Genomic DNA, 17,300 nt, shown 5'->3' on the forward strand with positions numbered 1-17,300 from the left:
CTTTGCTGAATTATTATAGATATTCATAGTAAGACACCATATGCATCCATACATTATCAGATTTAATACCATAGACAAAGGCACACTTGTCAGGTTATTCTGTAATGTTCAGGGTACAAGACTTATTGAATTGTAAACAAAATAAAATTAATTTCTTCTCATTTCAGAATCTCTGTGGTTTGATTGCCAACAATACACTCATGCAACTTTTTTGGTTAGATGAATGTTGAAAACCGGAGCTGCATGGCCAAGCTATCTTTATGCTGTCTCTTTTCTGATTCAGGTTTTTTCTACATACATGGAGCAAATAAGCTCACCCATCTTCTATTTTAAACACCAAGGAGGTGAGCTGCTGGGATTGAAAACACTGTCATTACCATCAAACTTAAAAGGTCCATTTGAAGTTGCAGAATCTTTAGAGCTGGCTAAAATAAGGACGCAGTATTTAAATGGTAACATGTTGTCAATATCCATCTATTGTTTAGATAGCAAAAACGACCTGTAAAAGAAGGAGAGGGGGAAGCTGAGTCACCAGTTTGACTGGAAATCCATGAGACATGAGGTATAACTAGAAATCATGTCCCTTGCACTCGAGATTGAATGTAATTACTGGCAGCAGTCTCTAAACTGTTGACTCAACACACCCACCCAAAGTCCACTGTTGTGAATCAGTATAATGACTTGCAACATTTTCTGTGCTATAGCCCTCTCTCTCTCCCAGCCAGCCCAGCGTCTACTCACTTTTCAAAGAAGAGCATTAATGAGTGACCTACTTTCTGATATTTTTCTGTAAAAATCCCTTTGCTGATGTCTTCCTCAATATATCCCAGAGGGTTTAGTATCAGAACATGGCGGAGGCCTGTGGGAACAGATATGACATAGAAAACATCCAAATCAAGTGAGCAGACAAATGTATTTTGTTGGTATCGTTTCTTCAGTTGATATAGGAAAACAAAACAGAATAGCAACATTTGAAAGGATGTATATTGTCTAACAAGAGCAGCAAAAGATTAATTGACATTCTAAGATATGAGTCATAAGAAACCACAGCTCTTCTGAATTCTTCTGCAGTTCCCTGTGTTAATTTGTGAGTGTTCAAAGGCTGTGTATTCTCACAGAGCTGCAAGCGGTGAAACACTCATATCTAATGTGAATGTGTTTATCATCATGGCTGTTTGCCTCCATCTGCAACGGAAAACGCCTCTTGCCACATACTTTTAACTGTTTGATGTCACTTCTGGTGCTTATATGGGGCCTGATCCAGCTCTCACTGAAATCAATGGGAACCTTTCCCATTTTAATTTAAGGCTACAACAGCACAAAAATGTGATGATACCAATATTACAGGTAAGTACCCTGTGTTCTGGATACTTATTTTTCAAAAACTGCACAAATGAGCTGGCAGTGGAGGAGATGAAAGCTATTCTATGGTTTTTTTATTTTAATAAAAATGGACTTTTGATCAAATGACAGTTTTCTTTGAAAAAATTCTGGTTCTGTCCACAATTTTGGGGTTCTCATTGGAAAGCAAACCCGCACCAAAACAATTTTTTACCCATTTTTGGTAACCAGAAACTGAAAATGTTTGGTGTTAAATATTGAGAAAAAAATCTCTTTTTTTAATGTAATAATCCAGAAAACTAAAATGAAGCACTTGCTAAATTCTTCAACATTTCAGTTGCAAATGCTGAAGAAATATTTAACTACCTGAAAACTTAAATTGTATCAGTGACCATTCTTAATTTCACAAAACATTTCTCCAAATGTTGGCTAAGGTAGAAGTTCTATTTTGAGCATGAATTCATAGAATCATAGAAGATTAGGGTTGGAAGAGACGTCATGAGGTCATCTAGTCCAACCCCCTGCTCAAAGCAGGACCTACACCAACTAAGTCATCCCAGCCAGGGCTTTGTCAAGCCAGGCCTTAAAAACTTCTAAGGATGGAGATTCCACCACCTCCCTAGGTAACCATTCCAGTACTTCACCACTCTCCTAGTGAAATAGTATTTCCTAATATCCAACCTAGACCACCCCCACTGCAACTTGAGACCATTGCTCCTTGTTCTGTCACCTGAGACCACTGAGAACAGCCGAGCTCCATCCTCTTTGGAACCCCTCTTCAGGTAGTTGAAGGCTGCTATCAAATCCTCCCTCACTCTTCTCTTCTGCAGACTAAACAACCCTAATTCCCTCAGCCTCTCCTCGTAAGTCATGTGCCCCAGGCCCCTAATCATTTTTGTTTCCCCCCGCTGGACTTTCTCCCATTTGTCCATATCCTTCTTATGGTGGGGGGCCCAAAACTGGATGCAATACTCCAGATGTGGCCTCAACAGTGCCAAATAGAGGGAAATAATCACTTCCCTCGATCTGCTGGCAATGCTCCTACTAATGCAGCCCGATATGCTGTTAGCCTTCCTGGCAGCAAGTGCACATTATTGACTAATATCCAGCTTCTCACCAACTCTAATCCCCAGGTCCTTTTCTGCAGAACTGCTGCGTAGCTAGTTGGTCCCCAGCCTGTAGCAGTGTATAGGATTCTTCCATCCTAAGTGCAGGACTCTGCATTTGACCTTGTTGAACCTCATCAAATTTCTTTTGGCCCAATCCTCCAATTTGTCTACGTCACTCTGGACCCTATCCCTACCCTCCAGTGTATCTACCTCTCCCCCCAGTTTAGTGTTATCCACAAACTTGCTGAGGGTGCAGTCGATCCCATCATCCAGATCATTAATAAAGATGTTGAACAAAACCGGCCCCAGGATTGACCCCTGGGGCACTCCTCTTGATATCAGCTGCCAACTAGATATTTGGCAGTAAATCTGTTTATACTTTAAAATAAACTGAAATGCTTTCCAAACACAAAAATATGGAGATATTGGATGATTCACAGAATTAGTAACAGGTTATAGAACCTTTCACCTCTTGTGTAGGTTGTCATTATGAATCTAACCCAGTAACCAAAAGTTGTTACTATCTAACAGACATCCGTGGCTGGCCAGTGTCAGTATTCGTGGATTCACGGCACCTTATGGACAAAGGAAGCAGGCTGGACGGGTGGAGGGATCCTGACAGAAAGAACTTCAGTCAGTAAAAATGCTGAAACATGGTGAGAAAGCCTTGCTTTTAATTTAACATAGTTTGTAAAGTTAAGCATCAGTTGCATTTGTATCTTTACTTTTCTGGTAACCATTTCTGACTTTTTATTCCTCATGACTTGCACTCACCTAAAATCTCTTTGTATTTTAACTTTTTTTATTGTTTTATTTAATTTAGTATGTCTAGATTGAAGTGCCTGGGGAAACTCCATTGAGGTAACAAGTTCTATGCATATCTTTTCCACTGATGAAATAACTGACCTGTACAAATTTGTGTTGTCCAGGAATGGTCTGGGCAGTACAGGACACACATTTCTGGAGGCAAATCTGGGAATGAAAGTGTGTTGGGCATCACCCTGCAGTGTAATTCAGGCTAGTGAAGCTGGCAGGCTGCATCTCATATACAGACATATCTGGGAGTGACTTCTGAAGGCTGCTTGTGAGCCATCCAGACTGTAGACTACAGCAGCAAAACAGTGTAAAGTGCACCCCACGTAAGAGGGCTGAGGTGACACAGCTATTCCTCAGTCTACATTGTACCCTGGGAATGTCACAGACACCCGTGGCTGGACGGTGTCAGCTGATTCAGGCTCACAGGGCTCAGGCTGTGAGGCTATAAAATTGCAGTGTAAACATCTGGGCTTTGCCTGAGCCCGGGCTCTACACCCCATGAGGCATGTTTAAGTATTTGAATGGTAGACCCTGGCACTGACATCCAAGGAATACTAAATGACACCATTCCAATGTTCATCTGCTGGTGATTTGTTACTTTAGTATAAAATCTTACTGCACGAAAACTTATTACTTGACTGCTAGGAATCTATGAATAGCTGCCATTCTATAAATGCTAATCTGTTGTCTAGAGTCTTTTGCTCATGTTGGTTTTGGATTTACCTATATTATTTCCATTACAGGTTTGTCCCTAATTATGATTCTTCCCACTCATAACTACAATCCAAATGTGAGTATCCTGCCTTGCACACATCCATATGTAGCAGTATAGATACTATCCTGACAAGTATGGAATCAAAGTGGAGCTCTTCAGGTCAACACTTACCCGCATCTAAACTAATATTCTTAATTACATGTTGTGTCCACTAGTTAACCAGCACGCTGTGCACTTGGTAACATAATCTTTAGGCTTAATGTTCAAGTTAACGACACCCTGCCCTGAAATAAAAAACACGAGGTAAAATAGTTTGCCTTTTCTTATCTGACTTATCTTCACTGGGAGAATAGGATTATAAATTGTAAATAAAAACAATACAAAATAGAGCTACATATATAAAGTTTGGCTGAAAGGAAAGTCCTATGAATAGGCCACTGGAAATCTTGGGAATTTTTGCCAAAATCTGCAGAATTAATTCCATATATTTAAAAATACCCACCACATTTGATAAGTTTGATAAGACCCACTAGGTCAACTGGTCCATCTGCCTGCAAATGCAGGCTTGACCTCTACAGTACTTTAAATAATGTGTCCACTCTATTTTGGCTATGTCCCCAGCAATGTAATGAGGCTTCCAATACTTCCTTTGGCAGACTATCACACAAATGGAATACATGTTACTGGGGGGATAGAGGTATAAAGGGCTCCACAGTTGGGGCATAGACACATTGCTCCTTCCAATGAAACATTTAGAGAATTCAGTTTGTCACAAATATCAGCAAGGTAAGCCAAAAGCACAAACCAGTAGGGAATCACAGTGTGTGTCTGTGTTGCTGAAATTCAAATCCATTAGAAAAAGTCTAACTTCATTTTTCAGTTCACAGACACATTGCAACACTTTCCTCCTGGATAGCCACGTGACTTCCATGTGAAACAACAAAGCATCGTGCTCTGCTCCCATCTCTGCACGAAGCATTGCAAAGAGACGCACCTTTGTGGGCTGCGTCTTGATAAAGTTCTCCTCCTTCCAGGTTAGCGAGAGGGCGAGAGAGTGAGAGCATATGCAGCGGGCGTGGGTGGGGTGTGGGGGGGTGCTAACTGCAATGGTAGCTGAATCTTTCCCCCTCATCAACTCATATTTTCCTTCCCTCTGCCTTTCCTCACAACTTCCAGCAACTCTGAGGAGACTGAATTTGCATCATAAGTCCAACCAGTCCTGGCTAGTCCTCAGATCAATGTTTCAGGGGGCTGAGGGGTGGCTAAAGGTGGTATACAGCCAAACTGGTCCCAGATTCCTCAGCTGCATGATACACAGCTGAGAATCTGTCCTTAAAAGTTTAAGTAGATTTAATTTCCTAGTGCCTAAACAAGAAGTGCCACTCACAAAACAAGGAGGGGATGGTCACACAACTCTTCAGTTTTGAAAGAAAGATGCCTTTCTTTCAATATCTTCCTCCAGGTCAGTGCCCCCTTCTCAGTGGAGCACCTATTCCGCTTGTAGATTTTGCAAGGGGAACTCACTGTCTGGTTGGTCATAAGGCTGTTGAATGTGCTTACACACCCAGAGTTTCTTCCTCTCCTTGCAGTATGGGAAAGACACAAAGTAACTCTGAAAGAGCAGAAAAGAATCTTTAAACTCTCAATCAAATACATTGTCTCCATGAATGGACTATTTCCTATGAATCACCTTTGATGTTTTAATTAGCAAAAGGAAGGAAGAGGCTTTGAGGCACGAATGGCACACTAATGAAATGAAATGTTCTTAATTCTCCAAACTATAATTTGTAATCTATTTTTTTTTAAAAAAAGCCATGACTCTGTTGGGGATGAGGTGGATGTGGGCGAAGGGCATAAGAAGCTGAAGGAGAAATAATGACACTTGTAGACTGCCCCCATCCTCAAAGTACCTGGCTTCCGCAGTTTTCAATCCAGCCTTGCCTTCTGTGCTGCTCTCAATCAACCCCTCCTGTCTTTCCTGACACCTTCATTTTTTGGATTTCATGGTCACTCCCTGCTACTGTCTCTTGTCCTTCACCACTATACTCCTCTTATTCACTGCTCTACCTGCCCAACCAATCCCGAGCCTACGCCCACTCCTCACCTTCATTATCTCTGTGATTGCTGTCTCTCTGCTGAGCATCAATGGAGAAAATTCTGGCACCTTGTTGATTTCCTTCACTATAAATTTCCCTTTCTTCCATCATCCCTGGCCAAGAAATCTTCCTTCTCCTCTTATCCTCTCTCATGCGTCAAATCCATGACAACTCTTCTTTGCAACCTTTTTTATTCCCTAATGAGATCTTCTCCTCCTCCTCCATTACTTTCGGTCCCTCAGATCAGGACTTTTCTAATGTTGTCAAAAACAAAATACTGTGTATTCCTGTTCTGAGGCCTCCAATCTCTGCAGGTGCTGGTTCCTGGTCTCATCCCTTTCCCCACCCCCCTCGGCATGCCTATTGTGACATGCCTGTAATGTCCATCTTCATTATCAATCCTTCTTCAAAGTAGTATGGGGTAAGGAGGTTGCTTCATCTTGAGTCTCTCTCTCTCTCTCTCTCAAACATTATGTGGGTCTTTCCATCCATTAATCTCCCCTCCAGGCTGGACCCCTGTTCTTCCCTTTTATAGCTAGTATATTCTTTGCTAACAAAGATGGAGGGGTGCTAACAGACAGACAATTAGTCTTTTCTGGAGTATGTTTTGGCAACAGAGTTAGGCCAATACTATTTTGGACTACTCAAATTCCAGTAAGGCATGTTGCAGTAGATGAATGTCAAGTTCCTTTCTAGAATTCACCTGTGGTTTGACTACATCAGGAATATTGCATTCTTTTCTGGGCATCGCATTACCAGAAATTAGAGGAAGTTCTGAGGAGAGGATCAAAAATGAAGAGTGTGGAGGCAATGATTTATGAGGAAAGGTTAAATGACTAATTCTGCATAGCTGGGATAAGAGTTCCCAAAAGTGGATGGGGAGAAGGGGACATAACAGTCCAAACATCTGAAGAGTGCATTCACCAAAGATTGAGAGAAATTATGAGTGAGTATGGCTAAGGGTAATGGAATGAATTTAAGAAAGGGAAGGGTGACCAATCCCTCTGGCAGGAAAAGCCACTGGAGGAAACTGAAGCAGGTTAGAAAAACTCTGTAATGTTTCTTTTCTGGGATTATCCTCAAATAGTTCTGTTGGGAGGAAGGTGGCAACATTTGTCCACCATCTCTGCAGAATAACATGGGGTTCCACCTAGGGCAGAGGTTTTCAAACTGTGGGACATGCTCCCTTGTTGGGGAGCATGGAGGAATGTTTGGGGGCTGCTGCCAGCCACCACCAGTAGAGCCTCCCACTGTCAGCTCTGGCTGCCTCCCGCTGTTAGCCTCCTGGCTGGCAAAATTGCAGTGGAAGCCACAATCATTTCTATAGCTACAATGACCTTTCCCACCTTTTTACAGGAACAACTACCTTTCCCACCTTCTGGTTTAGTATATCATATCCTATCATTACAACAAGCAATTGTGCAGTGCTTATTCTGCTGGTGAGTTTGATATTTTTTCATATTATGTGGTAAAAAATGGATTGGTACTTATTGTTTATGCACAGCTCTGATATTGTCTAAAAAAGGTAAAACTACCCAGTCAGAATACAACTTTGCAATATCAGAGTCCAAGTAAGTGGTAGACAAACTAAGTCTGGTCTACACTACGAGTTTAAGTCAAATTTAGCAGCGTAAGATCAATTTAACCCTGCACCCGTCTACATGACGAAGCCATTTTTGTCGACTTAAAGGGCTCTTAAAATCTATTTCTGTACTCCTCCCTGACAAGGGGATTAGCACTGAAATCAACATCACTAGGTCGAATCTGTGGACACAATTTGATAGTATTGGACTCCGGGAGCTATCCCACAGTGCTCCATTGTGATCGCTATGGACAGCACTCTCAACTCAGATGCACTGGTGAGGTAGACAGGAAAAGCAACGGGAACTTTTGAATTTCATTTTCTGTTTGGCCAGCATGGCAAGCTCATCAGCAGAGGTGAACATGCAGAGCTCATCAGCACAGGTGACCATGCAGTCCCAGAATCGAATGGACCGAACGGGAGGTATGGGATCTGATTGGTGTATGGGGAGATGAATCCCTGCTATCAGAACTCCGTTCCAAAAGATGAAATGCCAATATATTTGAAAAAATCTCCAAGGGCATGATAGACAGAGACTATAACAGGGACCCAGAGCAGTGCCACGTGAAAATTAAGGAGCTCAGGCAAGCCTACCAAAAAACCAAAGAGGCAAACGGCTGCTCCGGGTCAGAGCCCCAGACATGCCGCTTCTATGATGAGCTGCATGCAATTCTAGGGTGTGCCACTACCATACCCCTGTCCAGGGACACCTGCAAGGGGGGAGTCTCACGCAACAGGGATGAAGATTTTGGGGACGAGGAAGATGATGATGATGAGGAGGATAGCACACAACAGGCAAGTGGAGAAACCATTCTCCCTGACAGTCAGGAACTGTTTATCACCCTGGAGCCAATACCCTCCCAAGGTGGGCTCCCGGACCATGAAGCCGGAGAAGGCACCTCTGGTGAGTGTACCTTTGTAAATATAATACATGGTTTAAAAGCAAGCATGTTTAATGATTGATTTGCCCTGAAGACTTGGGTTGCATTCGCGGCCAATACAGCTACTGGAAAAGTCTGTTAACATGCCTGGGGATGGAATGGAAATCCTCCAGGGACATTATTAAGGGGACATTCAGAGGTGGCCATTTCTGCTGGGCTGTTTGCCTGTGGCTGAAAAGAAATCATCCCCGCTTTTAGCCACGTGGTGGTGGGGGGGCCCTGTTCACGCTGAGCTGTTTGCATTTGGCTGCCAGGGATCTTCCCTGATACTAGTCACGCGGTGGGAGGAGGGGTGAAGTGATCATCCCAGAGAATTGGGGGGAGGGGGGGTTAGTTGGGTTTGTGCTGCATGTTAACCCGAAAACCACAGCCCCTTCTTTTAAATGATGAACCCAACGGGTGCTTGGTATGGGAAAGGAGGGCGCTGCTGTTTGACACCATTCCCACATGTGATGAAGGTTGAAGAAGCCGAAAGACTGTGGCTTACCATGGCTGTCTGCAAGTCGAATTCTGTTGCCCGGCCCTGCGTGTGTGATCTCTCACACCAAACCGGCAGGCCCTCAATATAAGAGGCAAAATGCGACCTTGTACCGAAAGCACATGTGCTATGTAATGTTAACAGCTTGGTTCACCCTGAAAGAGTCTACCCATTGTTCTCTAAAATGTGTCTTTTTTAAATACTAGTCTCCCTTTTTTCCCTCCTGCAGCTGCATGTTTCAAGACTCCCCCTATCATCTCTGTCCCAGAGGCTAACACAGATAAGGAGGTGAAAAAACCGCACTTGCGATGAAATGTTCTCTGAGCTCTTGCAGTCCTCCCGCCCTGAAAGAGCTCAGCAGAATGTGTGGAGGCAAACAATGTCAGAGTCCAGGAAATCAGAAAATGAACGCGAGGACAGGAGGGACGAGCAAGATGAGAGGTTGTGGGAGCAAGAGGAGAGGTGGCGGCAGCGTGATGAGAGGAGGCAGGATGCAATGCTGAGGCTACTGGGGGATCAAAATGATATGCTCTGGCGTCTGGTGGACCTGCAGGAAAGCACAGACTGCCGCTGCAGCTCCTGTGTAACCACCTTTCCTCCTCCCCAAGTTCCATAGCCTCCTCACCCAGATGCCCAAGAACATGGGGGGGCCCCCCTCCGGGCACTCAACCACTCCACCCAGAGGACTGCCCCAGCAACAGAAGGCTGGCCGTTCAATAAGTTTTGAAGAGCAGTGTGGCCTTGTCCTTCCCTCCTCCCCTAATCCATCACCCCACCCGGTGCTTCCCTCTTCTCCCACCCCTCCCGGGCTATGTTGGCAGCTATCCCCCTATTTGTGTGATGAATTAATAAAGAATGCATGATTTTGAAACAACAATGACTTTATTGCCTCTGCAAGCAGTGATTGAAGGGGGGAGGGTGGTTGGCATACAGGGAAGTAGAGTGAACCAAGGGGGCAGGTTTTCATCAAGGAGAAACAAACAGAACTGTCACACCATAGCCTGGCCAGTCATGAAACTGGCTTTCAAAACTTCTCTGATGCGCAGTGCACCCTACTGTGCTTTTCTAACCGCCCTGGTGTCTGGCTGTGCATAATCAGCGGCCAGGAGATTTGCCTCGACCTCCCACCCCACCATAAACATCTCCCCCTTACTCTCACAGATATTGTGCAGCACACAGCAAGCAGCAATAACAATGGGAATATTGGTTTCGCTGAGGTCTAACCGAGTCAGTAAACTGCACCAGCGCGCTTTTAAACATCCAAATGCACATTCTACCACCATTCTGCACTTGCTCAGCCTGTAGTTGAACAGCTCCTTACTACTGTCTGGGCTGCCTGTGTATGGCTTCATGAGCCATGACATTAAGGGGTAGGCTGGGTCCCCAAGGATAACTATAGGCATTTAAACATCACCAACAGTTATTTTCTGGTCTGGGAAGAAAGTCCCTTCCTGCAGCTGTTCAAACAGACCAGAGATCCTGAAGATGCGAGCGTCATGTACCTTTCCCTGTCATCCCACGCTGATATCGGTGAAATGTCCCTTGTGATCCACCAGTGCTTGCAGAACCATTGAAAAGTACCCCTTGCGGTTTACGTACTGGCTGCCAAGGTGGTCCAGTCCCAAGATAGGGATATGCGTTCTGTCTATCGCATTGAATCTCATTGCAGCAAAGCCATCCACTATGACCTGCACATTTCCCAGAGTCACTACCCTTGATAGTAGCAGGTCGGTAATTGCGTTGGCTACTTGGATCACAGCAGCCCCCACAGTAGATTTGCCCACACCAAATTGATTCCCGACTGACCGGTAGCTTTCCAGCATTGCAAGCTTCCAGAGGGCTATTGCCACTCACTTGTGAACTGTGAGGGCTGCTCTCATCTTGGTATTCTTGCGCTTCAGGGCAGGGGAAAGCAAGCCACAAAGTTCCACGAAAGTGCCCTTATGCATGTGAAAGTTTTGCAGCCACTGGGAATCATTCCAGACCTGCAACACTATGCACTCCAACCAGTCTGTGCTTGTTTCCTGGGCCCAGAATTGGTGTACCACGGCATGAGCCTGCCCTATTGCCACCAGGATGTCCAAATTGCCGGGGCCTGTATAGAATCATAGAATATCAGGGTCAGAAGGGACCTCAGGAGGTCATCTAGTCCAACCCCCTGCTCAAAGCAGGACCAATCCCCAATTAAATCATCCCAGCCAGGGCTTTGTCAAGCCTGACCTTAAAAACTTCTAAGGAAGGAGATTCTACCACCTCCCTAGGTAACGCATTCCAGTGTTTCACCACCCTCCTAGTGAAAAAGTGTTTCCTAATATCCAACCTAAACCTCCCCCACTGCAACTTGAGACCATTACTCCTTGTCCTGTCCTCTTCTACCACAGAGAATAGTTTAGAACCATCCTCTCTGGAACCACCTCTCAGGTAGTTGAAAGCAGCTACCCCTCATTCTTCTCTTCTGCAGACTAAACAATCCCAGTTCCCTCAGCCTCTCCTCACAAGCCATGTGTTCCAGTCCCCTAATCATTTTTGTTGCCCTTCGCTGGACTCTCTCCAATTTATCCACATTCTTCTTGTAGTGTGGGGCCCAAAACTGGACACAGTACTCCAGATGAGGCCTCACCAATGTCGAATAGAGGGGGACGATCACGTCCCTCGATCTGCTCGCTATGCCCCTACTTATACATCCCAAAATGCCATTGGCCTTCTTGGCAACAAGGGCACACTGTTGACTCATATCCAGCTTCTCGTCCACTGTCACCCCTATGTCCTTTTCCACAGAACTGCTGCCTAGCCATTCAGTCCCTAGTCTGTAGCTGTGCATTGGGTTCTTCCGTCCTAAGTGCAGGACTCTGCACTTATCCTTATTGAACCTCATCAGATTTCTTTTGGCCCAATCCTCCAATCTGTCTAGGTCCCTCTGTATTCTATCCCTGCCCTTCAGCGTATCTACCACTCCTCCCAGTTTAGTATCATCTGCAAATTTGCTGAGAGTGCAATCCACACCATCCTCCAGATCATTTATGAAGATATTGAACAAAACCGGCCCCAGGACCGACCCCTGGTGCACTTCACTTGACACCGGCTGCCAACTAGACATGGAGCCATTGATCACTACCCGTTCAGCCCGACAATCTAGCCAACTTTCTACCCACCTTATAGTGCATTCATCCAGCCCATACTTCTTTAACTTGCTGACAAGAATACTGTGGGAGACCGTTTCAAAAGCTTTGCTAAAGTCAAGAAACAATACATCCACTGCTTTCCCTTCATCCACAGAACCTGTAATCTCATCATAGAAAGCGATTAGATTCGTCAGGCATGACCTTCCCTTGGTGAATCCATGCTGACTGTTCCTGATCACTTTCCTCTCATGTAAGTGCTTCAGGATTGATTCTTTGAGGACCTGCTCCATGATTTTTCCGGGGACTGAGGTGAGGCTGACTGGCCTGTAGTTCCCAGGATCCTCCTTCTTCCCTTTTTTAAAGATTGGCACTACATTAGCCTTTTTCCAGTCATCCGGGACTTCCCCCGTTCGCCACGAGTTTTCAAAGATAATGGCCAATGGCTCTGCAATCACAGCCGCCAATTCCTTTAGCACTCTCGGATGCAACTCGTCTGGCCCCATGGACTTGTGCACGTCCAGCTTTTCTAAATAGTCTCTAACCACCTCTTTCTCCACAGAGGGCTGGCCATCTATTCCCCATGTTGTGATGCCCAGCGTAGCAGTCTGGGAGCTGACCTTGTTCGTGAAGACAGAGGCAAAAAAAGCATTGAATACATTAGCTTTTTCCACATCCTCTGTCACTAGGTTGCCTCCCTCATTCATAAGGGGCCCACACTTTCCTTGGCTTTCTTCTTGTTGCCAACATACCTGAAGAAACCCTTCTTGTTACTCTTGACATCTCTCGCTAGCTGCAGCTCCTGGTGCGATTTGGCCCTCCTGATTTCATTCCTACATGCCCGTGCAATATTTTTATACTCTTCCCTGGTCATACGTCCAACCTTCCACTTCTTGTAAGCTTCTTTTTTATGTTTAAGATCCGCTAGGATTTCACTGTTAAGCCAAGCTGGTCGCCTGCCATATTTACTATTCTTTCGACACATCGGGATGGTTTGTCCCTGTAACCTCAACAGGGATTCCTTGAAATTCAGCCAGCTCTCCTGGACTCCTTTCTCCTTCATATTAGTCCCCCAGGGGATCCTACCCATCCGTTCCCTGAGGGAGTTGAAGTCTGCTTTCCTGAAGTCCAGGGTCCGTATCCTGCTGCTTACCTTTCTTCCCTGTGTCAGGATCCTGAACTCAACCAACTCATGGTCACTGCCTGCCAGATTCCCAGATTCCCCTGTACTTTAAGAACAATTGGTGTCTATTTCCTCATCACTCTCGTCACTGCGCTGCCATTGCCTCCTCGCCTGCTTTTGCAGGTTCTGTTTCTGCACATACTGCAGGACAATGCTCATAACTGCTGCGGTGATCTGAGCGGGGTCCATGCTTGCCATGGTATGGTGTCTGCAGGAGAGCAGAGTTGCAGCGGAAGCAGTGGCTGATGACGGATGCCACGAGAATAGATATTTATGGAGAACGATGAGAGGACCTGTGAGGTGGATTCATGAGAGCAGGAGAGCAGAGTTGCAGCAGAAGTGGTGGAGGATGACGGTTAGCACTATGCACATTTCCCAAGGAAGAACACACGTACCTGGGAGCCCATGACAGACAACATGGAGAAATTCACTATTGAGAGAATAGCAGGAGAGCAGAGTTGCAGCGGAAGTGGTGGATAACGACGGTTAGCAGTCCTACTGCACCGTCTGCTGAAAGCAGTATGGCATCCGCAAGGGAAAAAGGTGCAAAATGATTGTCTGCCGTTGCTTTCACAGAGGGAGGTGCGACTGACGACATGTACCCAAAACCACCCGCAACAATGTTTTTGCCCCATCAGGCATTGGAAGCTTAACCCAGAATTCCAATGGGCGGCGGAGACTGCGGGAACTGTGGGATAGCTACCCACAGTGCACCGCTCTGTAAGTCGATGCTAGCCACAGTAGTGAGGACGCAGTCCGCCAACTTAATGTGCTTAGTGTGGACATACGCAATTGACCGTATAAAATCGATTTCTTAAAATCAACTTCTAAAATTTCGACCTAATTTCATAGTGTAGACATACCCTAAGAGAGAGATTTTCTGCTCCAGCACAAAAGTCAAAGCCAAAAGGCAGATGGGGGCAGTTATGGTCCCTTGAAATCCCATTTGAACATGTCAGGTCTGGACTGTTGTAGGGGTTGAACAGACTCCAGGCAGTCCTAGGTTAGCAACCCAAATCATAAGTAGATCAGATTGTGCTGCTGTAGGTGGAAGCACAGCCCAGAAGCACCATAGTGGTGTCACTATAGTTCTGACTTCTCCCATTCCTGGTATATCCCCTACAACAGGGCTTGCAGATGGACTACATAAGACAGCAAAGCAGCTGCCTCGCTCAGTTTCTGCACCAAAAGAATACTCCGCAGATCCAATCTCGGGCTTTTCTGACCCTTTTTCCATGGAATTTTCTAAAATGGAATCAGAAGTTTTAATACTTTGGCACACTGCATTAAGACCATTGTCTATAACAATTTACTGTTGGAGTGCAGTTAAGTATTTTTCATCCTTACAAAAGGGAAAATATCAAATTTGCAATTACTGTGATGAACACCATTAAGGCTCTGCCTCAAGTGACAATTTTACAACAGGATTCACAATAATTCTCTTGCCCTTTCTTCCTGTATTTAGCATGTCCATACTAAAAAAGCCACTTGTGGCAAATACGTCTGGAAAGAGACAAAATCAGTAATTTCTATTCTATTCAGCCTTAATGGAAAAAATGTCCCCGTTTTGCTCAACCCCAGCACGAGGACGTTATGAACTTTCAGGTAAGAACCACTTCTCACATTAAATAAAGTATGAAACATATATTCTTAATTACATTTATCATATCTGAAGTCTAATGCGGGTGATCATATTGCTATAAAGTGAGACTGTGACAACAACAGTCTGGGAGCCCAGTAAAAAAGACTGTAAATAAGCTTCCAACCTGTTTTAATAGTGGTTTCACAATGAGAAGGCTAAACACTTTGCAATTTTTAAGTTTGTGTAACTTAGCTCCAAATTTAGGTTTTGATCAATATCCTCACAGATGAATAGTGATTTTGGGTGCCTTAATTTTTCAATGCTGTGTCAAGCTGTCTGGAGTGGCTCATAACTGTGAGTGCCAGAGTGGCCTGTTAAGAAGCAGGGTACAAACCCCAAACTGGTTGTGAGTTTTACACTTTAATTTCACCAACCATCAAGCATAGTGCCAGAACTCCTCAGGCACAATAACAGCCTTAACATGGAGTCACAGACAGTCCCCTTGGGTACTCCGGTCTATCTTGTCACTCAGGCAAGCTTGGCTTTGTGATAGATGGTCCCTTACAGCAAAAATCACAACAATATTAAGGTTACTCACAGTCCCAAAGGACTGGTCACTTACTCCAGGTTTCAAACCAAAGACGGTAGTAGCCAATCCTATAATAAAATAACTAAAGATTATTTTAATTAAGGAAGAGAAATAAGAGCTATTTATAAGGTTAAAGCAGGTAACAAATGAGTTATAGTCTTAGGTTCCAAAAGATAATAGAAACTGTTGCAATATGTAAGCTTTCTATGTCCTCTACACCTCACCCAAGCCAAGCAGCTTGGGGATCCCTTACTTATGCTTAGAAATATTTCCCTCTCCAAATTCCAAGCAGCATAGTGATATAGTTCTTTCTGGTCACACACACACGAAGATGAGAGGGGCACAAAACCTTTGTGAAATATCGAAGGACAATGGCTCATTTGGTTTCAGTGGGCCTTCTAATTAACGTTTCTTTCCTGTTCAATGAGTTAGAGGTTTACTATGCAAACACTCAGTATAACCTTATACCATAGGATATAGATATATAAGTGAGATTAATACATGAAGCATCCTATAAGCATTTCATCAAGTCTAAACCCCTTCTTATAAACTTAATATGTTAATAAACTTATAAACTCTATTTTAATAATGCTAACATGCAGGTGAGCCACCCTGGTTTCCAGCTATGCATTTGTCTGTGTTCAGTAAGACCTAGGGGCTTCAGCATGAGCTGACACCTCATCTGCCAGAATCACATGCCCAACTTGAGATACTATGTAGGGGGCTGATTTTCAGAAAGCATATAGCACCCACACTCTGAAAAACAAGTCATGCTAAGGTGTTTCAAGTTGACACCAAAACATGGTACACTAGTCACTTCTGAAAATCTTGGCAACAGTACACACAGGGTTTCACATGCATAAACCCTGTTATGCCTCCTTGAGCAGTTCCAGAGACCATTAACTGGAGGTGAGAAGTTGTTGGAATTGCCCAAGGACTAAGCCAGAGAACTTTATTTTTCCAGACAGACAGTCCTTATAAATATGTTAATTACTGAAATATAGACAAAAAATATCATTTTAGTTTTGTAGGTGGGAAAGGAGGAGAAATGCTTTATGGAATGCCCAGAGCACTTTCTCTGTGTCCTCATTTCAGTGAATTTTCTGCTATGACACTATCACAGAACAACCTTGATGTGAACATGAAGACTCTACAACATGAGGTAACATCTCTTGGGAAAATAGGGTGCTTACTCTGGAATGTTGCTCTGTTCTTTGTTGTGGTGGGTGAGGAGGATCACAGGATATCGGGTTACCAAGTGATTGGGTGTTCTAAATGTGGAATCCAAATTGTCAGAAAAGTGTGCATGCAAGTAAGCAAAAATAATCTAGTCTTCAGTGTCACTGGACTGTGCTGCCATTGTCACAAAATGACAGGTTTCAGTAAGATGGGTGCCTCCAGCCCTTGGTCTGGACATGACAACGGCAATTCATTTTTAAAAATGGAATCCATTTCACTGTTTCACCCCAAGAAGTGCTTTTCACCTTTTGGACTTTCAGATGCTAGGTTAAGCAAAATGGGTACAGAGTTTCTTTAATCATGCAAAAATATAAATCTGATTCATATATAATGAAATAATTGAAACAAAGAATGAGAATCAGTATTTCACCATAAATTTGCATATACATTGGTACAAGACACCACAGCGTAACCCAAGGGAATTAAACCAAGCAAAATTAATCTTGGTCAGTCTTTGCTGGAGCTTTTTCTTTTCACATAATATTATCATCTGTCATAGATGTCTGGGCC

At 44.2% G+C, this 17,300-nt stretch overlaps 1 long non-coding RNA gene across 1 annotated transcript in view; it reads right to left on the reverse strand.

The window, feature by feature from the left end:
* Positions 1-790: 790 nt before the first annotated feature.
* The window catches only part of LOC142070750 (uncharacterized), a 137,205-nt gene continuing 120,695 nt past the window's right edge, over positions 791-17,300 (reverse strand). Inside the window, exon 3 of the long non-coding RNA XR_012666696.1 lies at positions 791-859. This is a non-coding gene — a long non-coding RNA (uncharacterized LOC142070750). The remainder of the gene's footprint in view (positions 860-17,300) is intronic.

The sequence above is a fragment of the Caretta caretta genome, chromosome 2 (genome assembly GCF_965140235.1).
Source record: "Caretta caretta isolate rCarCar2 chromosome 2, rCarCar1.hap1, whole genome shotgun sequence".
Classification (NCBI taxonomy): domain Eukaryota; kingdom Metazoa; phylum Chordata; order Testudines; family Cheloniidae; genus Caretta; species Caretta caretta.